Source organism: Poeciliopsis prolifica, unplaced genomic scaffold, assembly GCF_027474105.1.
Source record: "Poeciliopsis prolifica strain line A6 unplaced genomic scaffold, Auburn_PproV2 SCAFFOLD148, whole genome shotgun sequence".
NCBI lineage: Eukaryota > Metazoa > Chordata > Actinopteri > Cyprinodontiformes > Poeciliidae > Poeciliopsis > Poeciliopsis prolifica.
Window position 1 is genome coordinate 86066 of NW_026562523.1, and position 16821 is coordinate 102886.

Sequence of the window (16821 nt, forward strand, 5' to 3'; positions counted from 1 at the left end):
TCATATTGGTCCCAGTCTGGTCCGGACTCATATTAGTCCCAGTCTGGTCCAGTCTCATATTGGTCCCAATCTGGTCCAGTCTCATATTAGTCCCAGTCTGGTCCGGTCTCATATTGGTCCCAGTCTGGTCCAGTCTCATATTGGTCCCAATCTGGTCCAGTCTCATATTGGTCCCAGTCTGGTCCGGACTCATATTAGTCCCAGTCTGGTCCAGTCTCATATTGGTCCCAATCTGGTCCAGTCTCATATTGGTCCCAGTCTGGTCCGGACTCATATTAGTCCCGGTCTGGTCCAGTCTCATATTGGTCCCAGTCTGGTCCGGTCTCATATTGGTCCCAGTCTGGTCCGGTCTCATATCGGTCCCAGTCTGGTCCGGACTCATATCGTTCCCAGTCTGGTCCGGTCTCATATTGGTCCCAGTCTGGTCCGGTCTCATATTGGTCTCAGTCTGCTCCAGTCTCATATTGGTCCCAGTCTGGTCCGGTCTCATTTCGGTCCCGGTCTCATATTAGTCCCAGTCTGGTCCGGTCTCATATCGGTCCCAGTCTGGTCCGGTCTCATATTGGTCCCAGTCTGGTCCAGTCTCATATTAGTCCCAGTCTGATCCAGTCTCATATTAGTCCCAGTCTGGTCCTGTCTCATATTGGTCCCAGTCTGGTCCAGTCTCATATTGGTCCCAGTCTGGTCCAGTCTCATATTAGTCCCAGTCTGGTCCAGTCTCATATTGGTCCCAGTCTGGTCCAGTCTCATATTGGTCCCAGTCTGGTCCAGTCTCATATTAGTCCCAGTCTGGTCCAGTCTCATATTGGTCCCAGTCTTGTCCAGTCTCATATTGGTCCCAGTCTGGTCCAGTCTCATATTGGTCCCAATCTGGTCCAGTCTCATATTGGACCCAGTCTGGTCCGGACTCATATTAGTCCCGGTCTGGTCCAGTCTCATATTGGTCCCAGTCTGGTCCGGTCTCATATTGGTCCCAGTCTGGTCCAGTCTCATATTGGTCCCAGTCTGGTCCAGTCTCATATTGGTCCCAATCTGGTCCAGTCTCATATTGGTCCCAGTCTGGTCCGGACTCATATTAGTCCCAGTCTGGTCCAGTCTCATATTGGTCCCAATCTGGTCCAGTCTCATATTAGTCCCAGTCTGGTCCGGTCTCATATTGGTCCCAGTCTGGTCCAGTCTCATATTGGTCCCAATCTGGTCCAGTCTCATATTGGTCCCAGTCTGGTCCGGACTCATATTAGTCCCAGTCTGGTCCAGTCTCATATTGGTCCCAATCTGGTCCAGTCTCATATTGGTCCCAGTCTGGTCCGGACTCATATTAGTCCCGGTCTGGTCCAGTCTCATATTGGTCCCAGTCTGGTCCGGTCTCATATTGGTCCCAGTCTGGTCCGGTCTCATATCGGTCCCAGTCTGGTCCGGACTCATATCGTTCCCAGTCTGGTCCGGTCTCATATTGGTCCCAGTCTGGTCCGGTCTCATATTGGTCTCAGTCTGCTCCAGTCTCATATTGGTCCCAGTCTGGTCCGGACTCATATCGGTCCCAGTCTGGTCCGGTCTCATCGGTCCCAGTCTGGTCCGGACTCATATCGGTCCCAGTCTGGTCCGGACTCATATCGGTCCCAGTCTGGTCCGTCTCATATTGGTCCCAGTCTGGTCCGGTCTCATATTGGTCTCAGTCTGCTCCAGTCTCATATTGGTCCCAGTCTTGTCCGGACTCATTTCGGTCCCGGTCTCATATTAGTCCCAGTCTGGTCCGGTCTCATATCGGTCCCAGTCTGGTCCGGTCTCATATTGGTCCCAGTCTGGTCCGGTCTCATATTGGTCCCAGTCTGGTCCTCTCATATTGGTCCCAGTCTGGTCCGGTCTCATATTGGTCCCAGTCTGGTCCGGACTCATATCGGTCCCAGTCTGGTCTGGTCTCATTTCGGTCCCGGTCTCATATTAGTCCCAGTCTGGTCCGGTCTCATATCGGTCCCAGTCTGGTCCTGTCTCATATTGGTCCCAGTCTGGTCCAGTCTCATATTGGTCCCAGTCTGGTCCAGTCTCATATTAGTCCCAGTCTGGTCCAGTCTCATATTGGTCCCAGTCTGGTCCAGTCTCATATTGGTCCCAGTCTGGTCCAGTCTCATATTAGTCCCAGTCTGGTCCATCTCATATTGGTCCCAGTCTGGTCCAGTCTCATATTGGTCCCAGTCTGGTCCAGTCTCATATTGGTCCCAATCTGGTCCAGTCTCATATTGGACCCAGTCTGGTCCGGACTCATATTAGTCCCGGTCTGGTCCAGTCTCATATTGGTCCCAGTCTGGTCCGGTCTCATATTGGTCCCAGTCTGGTCCAGTCTCATATTGGTCCCAGTCTGGTCCAGTCTCATATTGGTCCCAATCTGGTCCAGTCTCATATTGGTCCCAGTCTGGTCCGGACTCATATTAGTCCCAGTCTGGTCCAGTCTCATATTGGTCCCAATCTGGTCCAGTCTCATATTAGTCCCAGTCTGGTCCGGTCTCATATTGGTCCCAGTCTGGTCCAGTCTCATATTGGTCCCAATCTGGTCCAGTCTCATATTGGTCCCAGTCTGGTCCGGACTCATATTAGTCCCAGTCTGGTCCAGTCTCATATTGGTCCCAATCTGGTCCAGTCTCATATTGGACCCAGTCTGGTCCGGACTCATATTAGTCCCGGTCTGGTCCAGTCTCATATTGGTCCCAGTCTGGTCCGGTCTCATATTGGTCCCAGTCTGGTCCAGTCTCATATTGGTCCCAGTCTGGTCCAGTCTCATATTGGTCCCAATCTGGTCCAGTCTCATATTGGTCCCAGTCTGGTCCGGACTCATATTAGTCCCAGTCTGGTCCAGTCTCATATTGGTCCCAATCTGGTCCAGTCTCATATTAGTCCCAGTCTGGTCCGGTCTCATATTGGTCCCAGTCTGGTCCAGTCTCATATTGGTCCCAATCTGGTCCAGTCTCATATTGGTCCCAGTCTGGTCCGGACTCATATTAGTCCCAGTCTGGTCCAGTCTCATATTGGTCCCAATCTGGTCCAGTCTCATATTGTCCCAGTCTGGTCCGGACTCATATTAGTCCCGTCTGGTCCAGTCTCATATTGGTCCCAGTCTGGTCCGGTCTCATATTGGTCCCAGTCTGGTCCGGTCTCATATCGGTCCCAGTCTGGTCCGACTCATATCGTTCCCAGTCTGGTCCGGTCTCATATTGGTCCCAGTCTGGTCCGGTCTCATATTGGTCTCAGTCTGCTCCAGTCTCATATTGGTCCCAGTCTGGTCCGGACTCATATCGGTCCCAGTCTGGTCCGGTCTCATATCGGTCCCAGTCTGGTCCGGACTCATATCGGTCCCAGTCTGGTCCACTCATATCGGTCCCAGTCTGGTCCGGTCTCATATTGTCCCAGTCTGGTCCGGTCTCATATTGGTCTCAGTCTGCTCCAGTCTCATATTGGTCCCAGTCTGGTCCGGACTCATTTCGGTCCCGGTCTCATATTAGTCCCAGTCTGGTCCGGTCTCATATCGGTCCCAGTCTGGTCCGGTCTCATATTGGTCCCAGTCTGGTCCGTCTCATATTGGTCCCAGTCTGGTCCGGTCTCATATTGGTCCCAGTCTGGTCCGGTCTCATATTGGTCCCAGTCTGGTCCGGACTCATATCGTCCCAGTCTGGTCTCATTTCGGTCCCGGTCTCATATTAGTCCCAGTCTGGTCCGGTCTCATATCGGTCCCAGTCTGGTCCTGTCTCATATTGGTCCCAGTCTGGTCCAGTCTCATATTGGTCCCAGTCTGGTCCAGTCTCATATTAGTCCCAGTCTGGTCCAGTCTCATATTGGTCCCAGTCTGGTCCAGTCTCATATTGGTCCCAGTCTGGTCCAGTCTCATATTGGTCCCAGTCTGGTCCGGTCTCATATTGGTCCCAGTCTGGTCCAGTCTCATATTGGTCCCAGTCTGGTCCAGTCTCATATTGGTCCCAATCTGGTCCAGTCTCATATTGGTCCCAGTCTGGTCCGGACTCATATTAGTCCCAGTCTGGTCCAGTCTCATATTGGTCCCATCTGGTCCAGTCTCATATTAGTCCCAGTCTGGTCCGGTCTCATATTGGTCCCAGTCTGGTCCAGTCTCATATTGGTCCCAATCTGGTCCAGTCTCATATTGGTCCCAGTCTGGTCCGGACTCATATTAGTCCCAGTCTGGTCCAGTCTCATATTGGTCCCATCTGGTCCAGTCTCATATAGGTCCCAGTCTGGTCCGGACTCATATTAGTCCCGGTCTGGTCCAGTCTCATATTGGTCCCAGTCTGGTCCGGTCTCATATTGGTCCCAGTCTGGTCCGTCTCATATTGGTCCCAGTCTGGTCCGGTCTCATATCGGTCCCAGTCTGGTCCGGACTCATATCGGTCCCAGTCTGGTCCGGACTCATATCGGTCCCAGTCTGGTCCGGTCTCATATTGGTCCCAGTCTGGTCCGGTCTCATATTGGTCTCAGTCTGCTCCAGTCTCATATTGGTCCCAGTCTGGTCCGGACTCATTTCGGTCCCGGTCTCATATTAGTCCCAGTCTGGTCCGGTCTCATATCGGTCCCAGTCTGGTCCGGTCTCATATTGGTCCCAGTCTGGTCCGGTCTCATATTGGTCCCAGTCTGGTCCGGTCTCATATTGGTCCCAGTCTGGTCCGGTCTCATATTGGTCCCAGTCTGGTCCGGACTCATATCGGTCCCAGTCTGGTCCGGTCTCATTTCGGTCCCGGTCTCATATTAGTCCCAGTCTGTCCGGTCTCATATTGGTCCCAGTCTGGTCCGGTCTCATATCGGTCCCAGTCTGGTCCGGTCTCATATTGGTCCCAGTCTGGTCCGGTCTCATATTGGTCCCAGTCTGGTCCGGTCTCATATTGGTCCCAGTCTGGTCCGGTCTCATATTGGTCCCAGTCTGGTCCGGTCTCATATCGGTCCCAGTCTGGTCCGGTCTCATATTGGTCCCAGTCTGGTCCGGTCTCATATTGGTCCCAGTCTGGTCCGGTCTCATATTGGTCCCAGTCTGGTCCGGTCTCATATTGGTCCCAGTCTGGTCCGGACTCATCGGTCCCAGTCTGGTCCGGTCTCATTTGGTCCCGGTCTCATATTAGTCCCAGTCTGGTCCGGTCTCATATCGGTCCCAGTCTGGTCCGGTCTCATATTGGTCCCAGTCTGGTCCGGTCTCATATTGGTCCCAGTCTGGTCCGGTCTCATATTGGTCCCAGTCTGGTCCGGTCTCATATGGTCCCAGTCTGGTCCGGACTCATATCGGTCCCAGTCTGGTCCGGACTCATATCGGTCCAGTCTGGTCCGGTCTCATATTGGTCCCAGTCTGGTCCGGTCTCATATTGGTCCAGTCTGCTCCAGTCTCATATTGGTCCCAGTCTGGTCCGGACTCATTTCGGTCCGTCTCATATTAGTCCCAGTCTGGTCCGGTCTCATATTGGTCCCAGTCTGGTCCGGTCTCATATTGGTCAGTCTGCTCCAGTCTCATATTGGTCCCAGTCTGGTCCGGACTCATATCGGTCCCAGTCTGGTCCGGTCTCATTTCGGTCCCGGTCTCATATTAGTCCAGTCTGGTCCGGTCTCATAGTCCCAGTCTGGTCCGGTCTCATATTGGTCCCAGTCTGGTCCAGTCTCATATTAGTCCCAGTCTGTCCAGTCTCATATTAGTCCCAGTCTGGTCCTGTCTCATATTGGTCCCAGTCTGGTCCAGTCTCATATTGGTCCCAGTCTGGTCCAGTCTCATATTAGTCCCAGTCTGGTCCAGTCTCATATGGTCCCAGTCTGGTCCAGTCTCATATTGGTCCCAGTCTGGTCCAGTCTCATATTAGTCCCAGTCTGGTCCAGTCTCATATTGGTCCCAGTCTTGTCCAGTCTCATATTGGTCCCAGTCTGGTCCAGTCTCATATTGGTCCCAATCTGGTCCAGTCTCATATTGGACCCAGTCTGGTCCGGATCATATTAGTCCCAGTCTGGTCCAGTCTCATATTGGTCCCAGTCTGGTCCGGTCTCATATTGGTCCCAGTCTGGTCCAGTCTCATATTGGTCCCAGTCTGGTCCAGTCTCATATTGGTCCCAATCTGGTCCAGTCTCATATTGGTCCCAGTCTGTCCGGACTCATATTAGTCCCAGTCTGGTCCAGTCTCATATTGGTCCCAATCTGGTCCAGTCTCATATTAGTCCCAGTCTGGTCCGGTCTCATATTGGTCCCAGTCTGGTCCAGTCTCATATTGGTCCCAATCTGGTCCAGTCTCATATTGGTCCCAGTCTGGTCCGGACTCATATTAGTCCCAGTCTGGTCCAGTCTCATATTGGTCCCAATCTGGTCCAGTCTCATATTGGTCCCAGTCTGGTCCGGACTCATATTAGTCCCGGTCTGGTCCAGTCTCATATTGGTCCCAGTCTGGTCCGGTCTCATATTAGTCCCAGTCTGGTCCAGTCTCATATTGGTCCCAATCTGGTCCAGTCTCATATTGGTCCCAGTCTGGTCCGGACTCATATTAGTCCCAGTCTGGTCCAGTCTCATATTGGTCCCAATCTGGTCCAGTCTCATATTGGTCCCAGTCTGGTCCGGACTCATATTAGTCCCGTCTGGTCCAGTCTCATATTGGTCCAGTCTGGTCCGGTCTCATATTGGTCCAGTCTGGTCCGGTCTCATATCGGTCCCAGTCTGGTCCACTCATATTCCGAGTCTGGTCCGGTCTCATATTGGTCCCAGTCTGGTCCGGTCTCATATTGGTCTCAGTCTGCTCCAGTCTCATATTGGTCCCAGTCTGGTCCGGTCTCATTTCGGTCCCGGTCTCATATTAGTCCCAGTCTGGTCCGGTCTCATATGGTCCCAGTCTGGTCCGGTCTCATATTGGTCCCAGTCTGGTCCAGTCTCATATTAGTCCCAGTCTGATCCAGTCTCATATTAGTCCCAGTCTGGTCCTGTCTCATATTGGTCCCAGTCTGGTCCAGTCTCATATTGGTCCCAGTCTCCAGTCTCATATTAGTCCCAGTCTGGTCCAGTCTCATATTGGTCCCAGTCTGGTCCAGTCTCATATTGGTCCCAGTCTGGTCCAGTCTCATATTAGTCCCAGTCTGGTCCAGTCTCATATTGGTCCCAGTCTGTCCGGTCTCATATTGGTCCCAGTCTGGTCCAGTCTCATATTGGTCCCAATCTGGTCCAGTCTCATATTGGACCCAGTCTGGTCCGGACTCATATTAGTCCCGGTCTGGTCCAGTCTCATATTGGTCCCAGTCTGGTCCGGTCTCATATTGGTCCCAGTCTGGTCCAGTCTCATATTGGTCCAGTCTGGTCCAGTCTCATATTGGTCCCATCTGGTCCAGTCTCATATTGGTCCCAGTCTGGTCCGGACTCATATTAGTCCCAGTCTGGTCCAGTCTCATATTGGTCCCATCTGGTCCAGTCTCATATTGGTCCCAGTCTGGTCCGGTCTCATATTGGTCCCAGTCTGGTCCGTCTCATATTGGTCCCAATCTGGTCCAGTCTCATATTGGTCCCAGTCTGGTCCGGACTCATATTAGTCCCAGTCTGGTCCAGTCTCATATTGGTCCCAGTCTGGTCCAGTCTCATATTGGTCCCAGTCTGGTCCGGACTCATATTAGTCCCAGTCTGGTCCGTCTCATATTGGTCCCATCTGGTCCGGTCTCATATTGGTCCCAGTCTGGTCCGGTCTCATATCGGTCCCAGTCTGGTCCGGACTCATATCGTTCCCAGTCTGGTCCGGTCTCATATTGGTCCCAGTCTGGTCCGGTCTCATATTGGTCTCAGTCTGCTCCAGTCTCATATTGGTCCCAGTCTGGTCCGGACTCATATTCGGTCCCAGTCTGGTCCGGTCTCATAGTCCCAGTCTGGTCCGGTCTCATATTAGTCCCAGTCTGGTCCAGTCTCATATTGGTCCAGTCTGGTCCGGTCTCATATTAGTCCAGTCTGTCCAGTCTCATATTGGTCCCAATCTGGTCCAGTCTCATATTAGTCCCAGTCTGGTCAGTCTCATATTAGTCCCAGTCTGGTCCAGTCTCATATTGGTCCCAGTCTGGTCCGTCTCATATTGGTCCCAGTCTGGTCCAGTCTCATATTGTCCCAATCTGGTCCAGTCTCATATTGGTCCCAGTCTGGTCCGGACTCATATTAGTCCCGGTCTGGTCCAGTCTCATATTGGTCCCAGTCTGGTCCGGTCTCATATTGGTCCCAGTCTGGTCCAGTCTCATATTGGTCCCAGTCTGGTCCAGTCTCATATTGGTCCCAATCTGGTCCAGTCTCATATTGGTCCCAGTCTGGTCCGGACTCATATTAGTCCCAGTCTGGTCCAGTCTCATATTGGTCCCAATCTGGTCCAGTCTCATATTAGTCCCAGTCTGGTCCGGCTCATATTGTCCCAGTCTGGTCCAGTCATATTGGTCCCAATCTGGTCCAGTCTCATATTCCCAGTCTGGTCCGGACTCATATTAGTCCCAGTCTGGTCCAGTCTCATATTGGTCCCAATCTGGTCCAGTCATATAGGTCCCAGTCTGGTCCGGACTCATATTAGTCCCAGTCTGGTCCAGTCTCATATTGGTCCCAGTCTGGTCCGGTCTCATATTGGTCCCAGTCTGGTCCGGTCTCATATTGGTCCCAGTCTGGTCCAGTCTCATATGGTCCCAGTTGGTTTGGACTCATATTCGGTCCCAGTCTGGTCCGGACTCATATGGTCCCAGTCTGGTCCGGTCTCATATTGGTCCCAGTCTCGGTCTCATATGGTCCAGTCTGCTCCGGTCTCATATTGGTCCCAGTCTGGTCCGGACTCATTTCGGTCCGGTCTCATATTAGTCCCAGTCTGGTCCGGTCTCATATGGTCCCAGTCTGGTCCGGTCTCATATTGGTCCCAGTCTGGTCCGGTCTCATATTGGTCCCAGTCTGGTCCGGTCTCATATTGGTCCCAGTCTGGTCTCATATTGGTCCCAGTCTGGTCCGGACTCATATCGGTCCAGTCTGGTCCGGTCTCATTGGTCCAGTCATATTAGTCCGTCTGGTCCGGTCATATCGGTCCCAGTCTGGTCCGGTCTCATATTGGTCCCAGTCTGGTCCGGTCTCATATTGGTCCCAGTCTGGTCCGGTCTCATGGTCCCAGTCTGGTCCGGTCTCATATTGGTCCCAGTCTGGTCCGGTCTCATATTGGTCCCAGTCTGGTCCGGACTCATATGGTCCCAGTCTGGTCCGTCTCATTTCGGTCCCGGTCTCATATTAGTCCCAGTCTGGTCCGGTCTCATATGGTCCCAGTCTGGTCCGGTCTCATATTGGTCCCAGTCTGGTCCGGTCTCATATTCGGTCCCAGTCTGGTCCGGTCTCATATTGGTCCCAGTCTGGTCCGGTCTCATATCGGTCCCAGTCTGGTCCGGACTCATATCGGTCCCAGTCTGGTCCGGACTCATATCGGTCCCAGTCTGGTCCGGTCTCATATTGGTCCCAGTCTGGTCCGGTCTCATATTGGTCTCAGTCTGCTCCAGTCTCATATTGGTCCCAGTCTGGTCCGGACTCATTTCGGTCCCGGTCTCATATTAGTCCCAGTCTGGTCCGGTCTCATATTGGTCCCAGTCAGGTCCGGTCTCATATTGGTCTCAGTCTGCTCCAGTCTCATATTGGTCCCAGTCTGGTCCGGACTCATATCGGTCCCAGTCTGGTCCGGTCTCATTTCGGTCCCGGTCTCATATTAGTCCCAGTCTGGTCCGGTCTCATATCGGTCCCAGTCTGGTCCGGTCTCATATTGGTCCCAGTCTGGTCCGGTCTCATATTAGTCTCAGTCTGCTCCAGTCTCATATTGGTCCCAGTCTGGTCCGGACTCATATTGGTCCCAGTCTGGTCCGGTCTCATATCGGTCCCAGTCTGGTCCGGTCTCATATCGGTCCCAGTCTGATCCGGTCTCATATTGGTCCCAGTCTGGTCCAGTCTCATATCGGTCAAAGTCTGGTCCGGTCTCATATCGGTCCCAGTCTGGTCCGTTCTCATATTGGTCCCAGTCTGGTCCAGTCTCATATCGGTCCCAGTCTGGTCCAGTCTCATATCGGTCCCAGTCTGGTCCGGTCTCATATTGGTCCCAGTCTGGTCCAGTCTGATATTGGTCCCAGTCTGGTCCAGTCTCATATTGGTCCCAGTCTGGTCCGGTCTCATATTGGTCCCAGTCTGGTCCGGTCTCATATCGGTCCCAGTCTGGTCCGGTCTCATATCGGTCCCAGTCTGGTCCGGTCTCATATTGGTCCCAGTCTGGTCCAGTCTCATATTGGTCCCAGTCTGGTCCAGTCTCATATTGGTCCCAGTCTGGTCCAGTCTCATATTAGTCCCAGTCTGGTCCGGTCTCATATTGGTCTCAGTCTGGTCCAGTCTCATATTAGTCCCAGTCTGGTCCGGTCTCATATTGGTCCCAGTCTGGTCCGGTCTCATATTGGTCCCAGTCTGGTCCGGTCTCATATTGGTCCCAGTCTGGTCCAGTCTCATATTGGTCTCAGTCTGGTCCAGTCTCATATTAGTCCCAGTCTGGTCCGGTCTCATATTGGTCCCAGTCTGGTCCGGTCTCATATTGGTCCCAGTCTGGTCCGGTCTCATATCGGTCCCAGTCTGGTCCAGTCTCATATTAGTCCCAGTCTGGTCCAGTCTCATATTGGTCCCAGTCTGGTCCAGTCTCATATTAGTCCCAGTCTGGTCCGGTCTCATATTGGTCTCAGTCTGGTCTAGTCTCATATTAGTCCCAGTCTGGTCCGGTCTCATATTGGTCCCAGTCTGGTCCGGTCTCATATCGGTCAAAGTCTGGTCCGGTCTCATATCGGTCCCAGTCTGGTCCGGTCTCATATTGGTCCCAGTCTGGTCCGGTCTCATATCGGTCAAAGTCTGGTCCGGTCTCATATCGGTCCCAGTCTGGTCCGGTCTCATATCGGTCAAAGTCTGGTCCGGTCTCATATCGGTCAAAGTCTGGTCCGGTCTCATATCGGTCCCAGTCTGGTCCGTTCTCATATTGGTCCCAGTCTGGTCCAGTCTCATATCGGTCCCAGTCTGGTCCGGTCTCATATTGGTCCCAGTCTGGTCCAGTCTCATATTAGTCCCAGTCTGATCCAGTCTCATATTAGTCCCAGTCTGGTCCTGTCTCATATTGGTCCCAGTCTGGTCCAGTCTCATATTGGTCCCAGTCTGGTCCGGTCTCATATAGGTCCCAGTCTGGTCCAGTCTCATATTGGTCTCAGTCTGGTCCAGTCTCTATTAGTCCCAGTCTGGTCCGGTCTCATATTAGTACCAGTCTGGTCCGGTCTCATATTGGTCCCAGTCTGGTCCGGTCTCATATTGGTCCCAGTCTGGTCCAGTCTCATATTGGTCCCAGTCTGGTCCAGTCTCATATTGGTCCCAGTCTGGTCCAGTCTCATATTGGTCTCAGTCTGGTCCAGTCTCATATTAGTACCAGTCTGGTCCGGTCTCATATTAGTACCAGTCTGGTCCGGTCTCATATTGGTCCCAGTCTGGTCCGGTCTCATATTGGTCCCAGTCTGGTCCAGTCTCATATTGGTCCCAGTCTGGTCCAGTCTCATATTGGTCTCAGTCTGGTCCAGTCTCATATTAGTACCAGTCTGGTCCGGTCTCATATTAGTACCAGTCTGGTCCGGTCTCATATTAGTACCAGTCTGGTCCGGTCTCATATTGGTCCCAATCTGGTCCAGTCTCATATTGGTCCCAGTCTGGTCCGGTCTCATATTGGTCCCAGTCTGGTCCAGTCTCATATTGGTCCCAGTCTGGTCCAGTCTCATATTGGTCCCAGTCTGGTCCAGTCTCATATTGGTCCCAGTCTGGTCCAGTCTCATATTAGTCCCGGTCTGGCCCGGTTTCTTATCGGTCCGGTCCTGGTTGTTGTCAGCGGGGCGTGAGCAGCAGCCTTCAGGTCCTGGTTCTGATGATTTTTGATTTAGTTTTCATTCGGCCCAAACAGGATAATAAAGACTCAGATCGTTGATTATTTTGCTGTCGATGTTAATATAAAGACTTTCCAGCCCGTCTGGATTTACGTACTGTAGATAGAAGATGTGAACATTAGCCACACCTGGAATTTTTTAATCCAAAGGAAAACTAAAAATCACATGGAGCTGATATGATATAGTTCTGGTGTTTCACATTGTTAGGAGAAAAGCTGAGCAGCTGCTCCGTTTGTCTCTTTATCCTTCAGAGCAGCTCTGCTCAGACCAGGCCGTGTTGCTGCTGTCAGCATCTCAAAGAGCGTCCAGCAGTAACTGTCTCAGCTCAGCATTTATTGTGAGCTCGTTAAGGTATCATCACCTGTTACAGCTTGGTTGGTTCTGCTGGTGTTAATGAGTGTGGAGAAATATCCAGGTCCAGATTGGTCTTGGTTGTGTTCCTCTCCTCTGTCTCATAATCCAGATTCCCTCAATTTTTTTTTTTTTGTCACAGTGACACAGTGTGGCTTTATCAATAATGACACCAGTCAACATGATCGACATCCACTGGGGTAAAATCAGCCTTGCTCTGTAGACTCCAGTACAGAACAGACCTCATGACATCATCAACCCATTGGTGAAAACATGGCTGAAAGATAAAACTCATAATATACATTTTTGAAGCAATTATGAGTTTGGGATTACCACAAACAGGAATATATTACTTTTTAGGAAAATTACAGCATATTTAGGCCAGCATGCCTGAGCTTTGATTTTAGGGTGCAGCTGCTCCAGGGAACTATGAAGACTCTGGTAGTAGCGCTCTGAAAAGTTCTCTGGAAGGAAGAACCACTGCCAGACCTCATCAGTCTGTCAGTGCCGTCTTTTCTCTACTACCACAGACTCAGTCAGTGGAAGGGTCAGAGGTCATCTAGAGACACAGAGCTAATCCTATTAGCATAGAGAGGTGCTGTAGTTCTGCCTGAGCTCCAGTAGGGGGAGCAGAGCTGTTGCTTCAGACTTTCGCTCCGCTTCTATTCCGCATGTGAAGCTGATTTGAGCCGAAGTTTACTGCAGAGACATCAACCTCTGCCCCCTGGTGGCTTGAAAAGGTATCTGCACATTTCTATGAGATCTGAAGCACAGAAATGTTCCAGATCCATCTGATCCAGCTGATCCTCACGATCTCACCTGTGCCTGTCTGTCCTTCTCCAGGTGTGGTGGTGCTCAGGAAGTGGATTGCTGGTGGAGTGTGCCGCTGTTCAGTCCGGCTGGATGGGAAAACAGTTCTGGTGACCGGAGCGAACGCGGGCATCGGGAAGGAGACCTGCAGAGACCTGGCAGGGAGAGGTGAGACGGCTGCTGCTCACCTGGTGGACAGGTGTGCTCCGGTTCAACCTGACTGCTTCCAAAAGATGTTCTGACTGGTCCAGAACCCAAATCAATAATTTACTCTCATTATGAACCCGGCCAGAAATGGACCTGAGAATGATGAAACGCTGTTTATGTGAACATTAAAATGTAACTAAACCAGATTATACTGCTGATATTTAGGGTTCTGTCTTTCCATGTCAGTTTGTTTAGTTCTGCAGGATTTTATGTAAAGCTGTCTCAGTGCTGCCCTCTTAGTGTTAAACTGAGGTACTGCAGGCGAGTCTTCCTGTTTTGAGGTGGTCCAGATTTCTAGTTCACTCACATCTGATATCTGGGAAAAACATTTAATGACTAAAAAAACTTTGAGGACACTGTATTTATCTGTGTTTATAGGAAAATGGAGATTTAGGGTTCCACGCATTACATTGTGCAACAAATGATGTGACGATATTTCACAAACTCGGTTTGACACGATTCCTAATCGACTCATGTTGTATTAACTTTATTATGTAAAACTCAGTTTGAAAGCAGTTCAACGCATGGATGGACCTCCTGGCTCCACGTTTGATTCCTAACAGAAAGTGCTGGTTGATTTGGAGCATTCTGATTGGCTGACAGGATTTAGCTTGACACTGCACTTCCTCCAATGGGTTTGGGATGTTTAAAGCAACGCTAAGTGGCAGATTGGGTCATGTGGATCAAAGCTTCCCGTAAACTAATCCTTTGTGTGTGATGTGATTTTCTTAAATGATGTGGTGGAGATATTTATCTTTAGAAACACCTGGCTACGTCTGGAGAAGTCCCCAGATACACAGTGCCACCCTGTGGAGAGTCAGGAGGAAGCACAACTAAGAACCATATCACTAGATCAGTTGTTTTTGGTAAGAAGTCATTCGAGAGTCGTAACAAAATTTGTAAGTTTTCAACAGTCCTCTCTTGACCACAGCCCCACACTTAGCCACACACCTCTGTCTCTTGGCTCCGCCCACTTTGGTGGAATGTTCACTAATTTGTCAGAGGCGGATTTCCCTTTCAAAAGGGTTTAAAGTTTTGACTGGTTGTCATTGGACTCTGGTCTCCAGTCCATCACCAGCAGTTATGAGGCAAAGATCCTGAAGCTGGGATGAGTTTCCTCCACAGGAAACTCCATCATCCAGCAGGATATCAGAGCTAATCCGCTCTGCTGGGCTTATCTCCTGGGCATGAATCGCTGTCAGGTAAATCCATAATCAGCTCCTGAACAGCAGGGTATGTGGGTTCGCCAGGTGCCCGGGTGGTAATGGCCTGCAGGGATCTGAAACCGGGCCGAGCGAGCAGCGGACGAGATACGGAAGTCTACCGGAAACGGGAACGTGGTGATCAGACACCTGGACCTGGCTTCCGTCTACTCTGTCTCACAGTTCGCCAAGGACTTCCTAGACAGTGAAGACAGACTGGACATCCTGGTCAACAATGCAGGTGAGCTCATCTGTCCTTTTTCTCTCCTTGTCTGTTCCTGTGCTCACCTGTCTACATTCTGCAGGTGTGATGATGTGCCCTAAATGGATCACAGAAGACGGCTTGAGACTCAGATAGCCGTCAATCACCTGGGTCACTTCCTGTTGACCAATCTGTTGCTGCCATTGCTGAAGAGCACCACCTCCAGCCGCGTAATCAACGTGTCATCCATTGCCCACTGGGGAGGTGTGACCTCTAACCTCACCATCTTAACGTATCTGATCCCTGCAGACAATTGAAGTCTGTTCTGGTACCCAGGGAAGATCAACTTTGATGACTTGTTCTTCAGCCGGCGACCATACAGCGCGCTGGAGAGCTACAGGCAGAGCAAGCTGGCGAACGTCCTCTTCACCCGAGAACTGGCTCGACGTCTCAGAGGTTCACGCAAGTCCACACACACTAGAACAACCTTGGATCCAGAGGTGACCTGCTCTCACCTCTGGGTCCAAGGTAAGAGAATATCTCCAGAGGAAGTCCAGTCCTTTAACTAGACCCTAAGAAGACTGACTACCTGCATGGCTAATGCTTCTGAGCACATTCCTCCTGTATGTCTGACAAAGTCTGACAAAATCTCCAGACAACCAACACCCTCCACCCCATCTGATTCCCTTTTCCCCCACCCACTTCATTAACACTGAAGATGATGTGATGATGTCATCAGCACTGTGCTAAGATTGGTTCATAATTGTATCTTCACTTGTTCTACAGGATCTGGCGTGTCAACCTTCTGTCTTCATCCTGGGGTGATCCGGACTGAGCTGGGGCGGCATGTTGAGGGCTGGTTTCCCCTGCTGGGGGCGCTGCTGAGGCTTCCTGCCCTGCTGCTAATGAAGACTCCCTGGGAGGGCAGCCAGACCACCGTGTTCTGTGCCGTGACGCCAGGCCTGGAGGAACTTTCAGGCCGATACTTCAGGTAGGAGGGGGGCTTACCTGGTCAGATGGACTTTCGACTGTTTTGGGGAGGTTTTGTCCTGGTGGACCGAGTGACGTTCAGAACCTTCTGTGTCCACAGTGACTGTGGAGAGAAGGAGGCGGCGCCGGAGGGACAGGACGACGAGGCAGCCCGGAGGCTGTGGAGGAGAGCGCCGATTGGTCAGACTGAAGGACACCTGCTGACCTGTGACCTGCTGGCTGACACACCACAAAAAGAGACAACAGCAGTGCCCCTCTGCACAGAGCGAGGAAGACCAAACAGGACCAGTGCTAGAACCTTAAGTGGTCCGGTCATCCCAGTAAAACATCTTTTCTCTAGTCTGGTACCAAGTTGAACCGGGGTCGTTGAACCGGCCCAGAGTTCTGACCGGCTGACAGAAAGAAACCAGCTTAACGTTACTCTGAAGCTTCCTTGTCCAGCTGGTGTTTGATTCAGCATCCAAATTGCTTCGTCCAGAACTGTGGCGGCCGTTCACCCCAGAACCGCCTGGTACCTTCAAATGGACCACAGTCTGTCCCTTCTGCTGTCTGAACCTTTGAACTCTAGTCCAGCTGAAACCTGGTGCAAGAAACAAATGGACAGGAAGTGATGTCTGATTCATCGATATAGATGTAAAACGTGGCCGGTTTCCACGGTGTGGGACATCCAGCAGACCGACTCTTCATGGTCCCTCCAGAATCTTCTCTTTGTCTTGCTGAACCTTTTGTTTCCTGTCATGTTTCTTTGTTCTTCTGTCTGTTTGAAACAGGAAGTCTTTACTGAGCATGCTCCAACTGTTTGTTGGTAATAAAGAGAACGAAATAAAGTTTGATTCAAATCTGTCAGGTTCTAAGCATCACATCTGGTTCTAACTTCAAATGGGAAATAATTCAGGGAAAGAGTCCGGACTCTAGGGGGCGCTATTACACACCAGACTCTAGGTGGTGATGCACTCTCCCACTGAGCCTGGTTCTGGTTCTGCTGCAGGTTTCTCCTTGTTCAAGTGGAGTTTTCCCCTCCACTGTCGCCTGATGCATGTTCAGGTCTGTCCCTTTGTAAAAACACTGACATTAGAAACTAGATAGAAAGAAAGAAGTAGCTGGTTCAGTTTCAACTTT

The 16821-nt window shown here is 51.5% G+C and overlaps 1 pseudogene; it reads left to right on the plus strand.

Annotated features, from left to right (window-relative positions):
• LOC129355848 (retinol dehydrogenase 12-like) overlaps positions 1-16545 on the plus strand; it is a 30134-nt pseudogene extending 13589 nt beyond the window's left edge.
• The last annotated feature ends 276 nt before the right edge of the window (positions 16546-16821 follow it).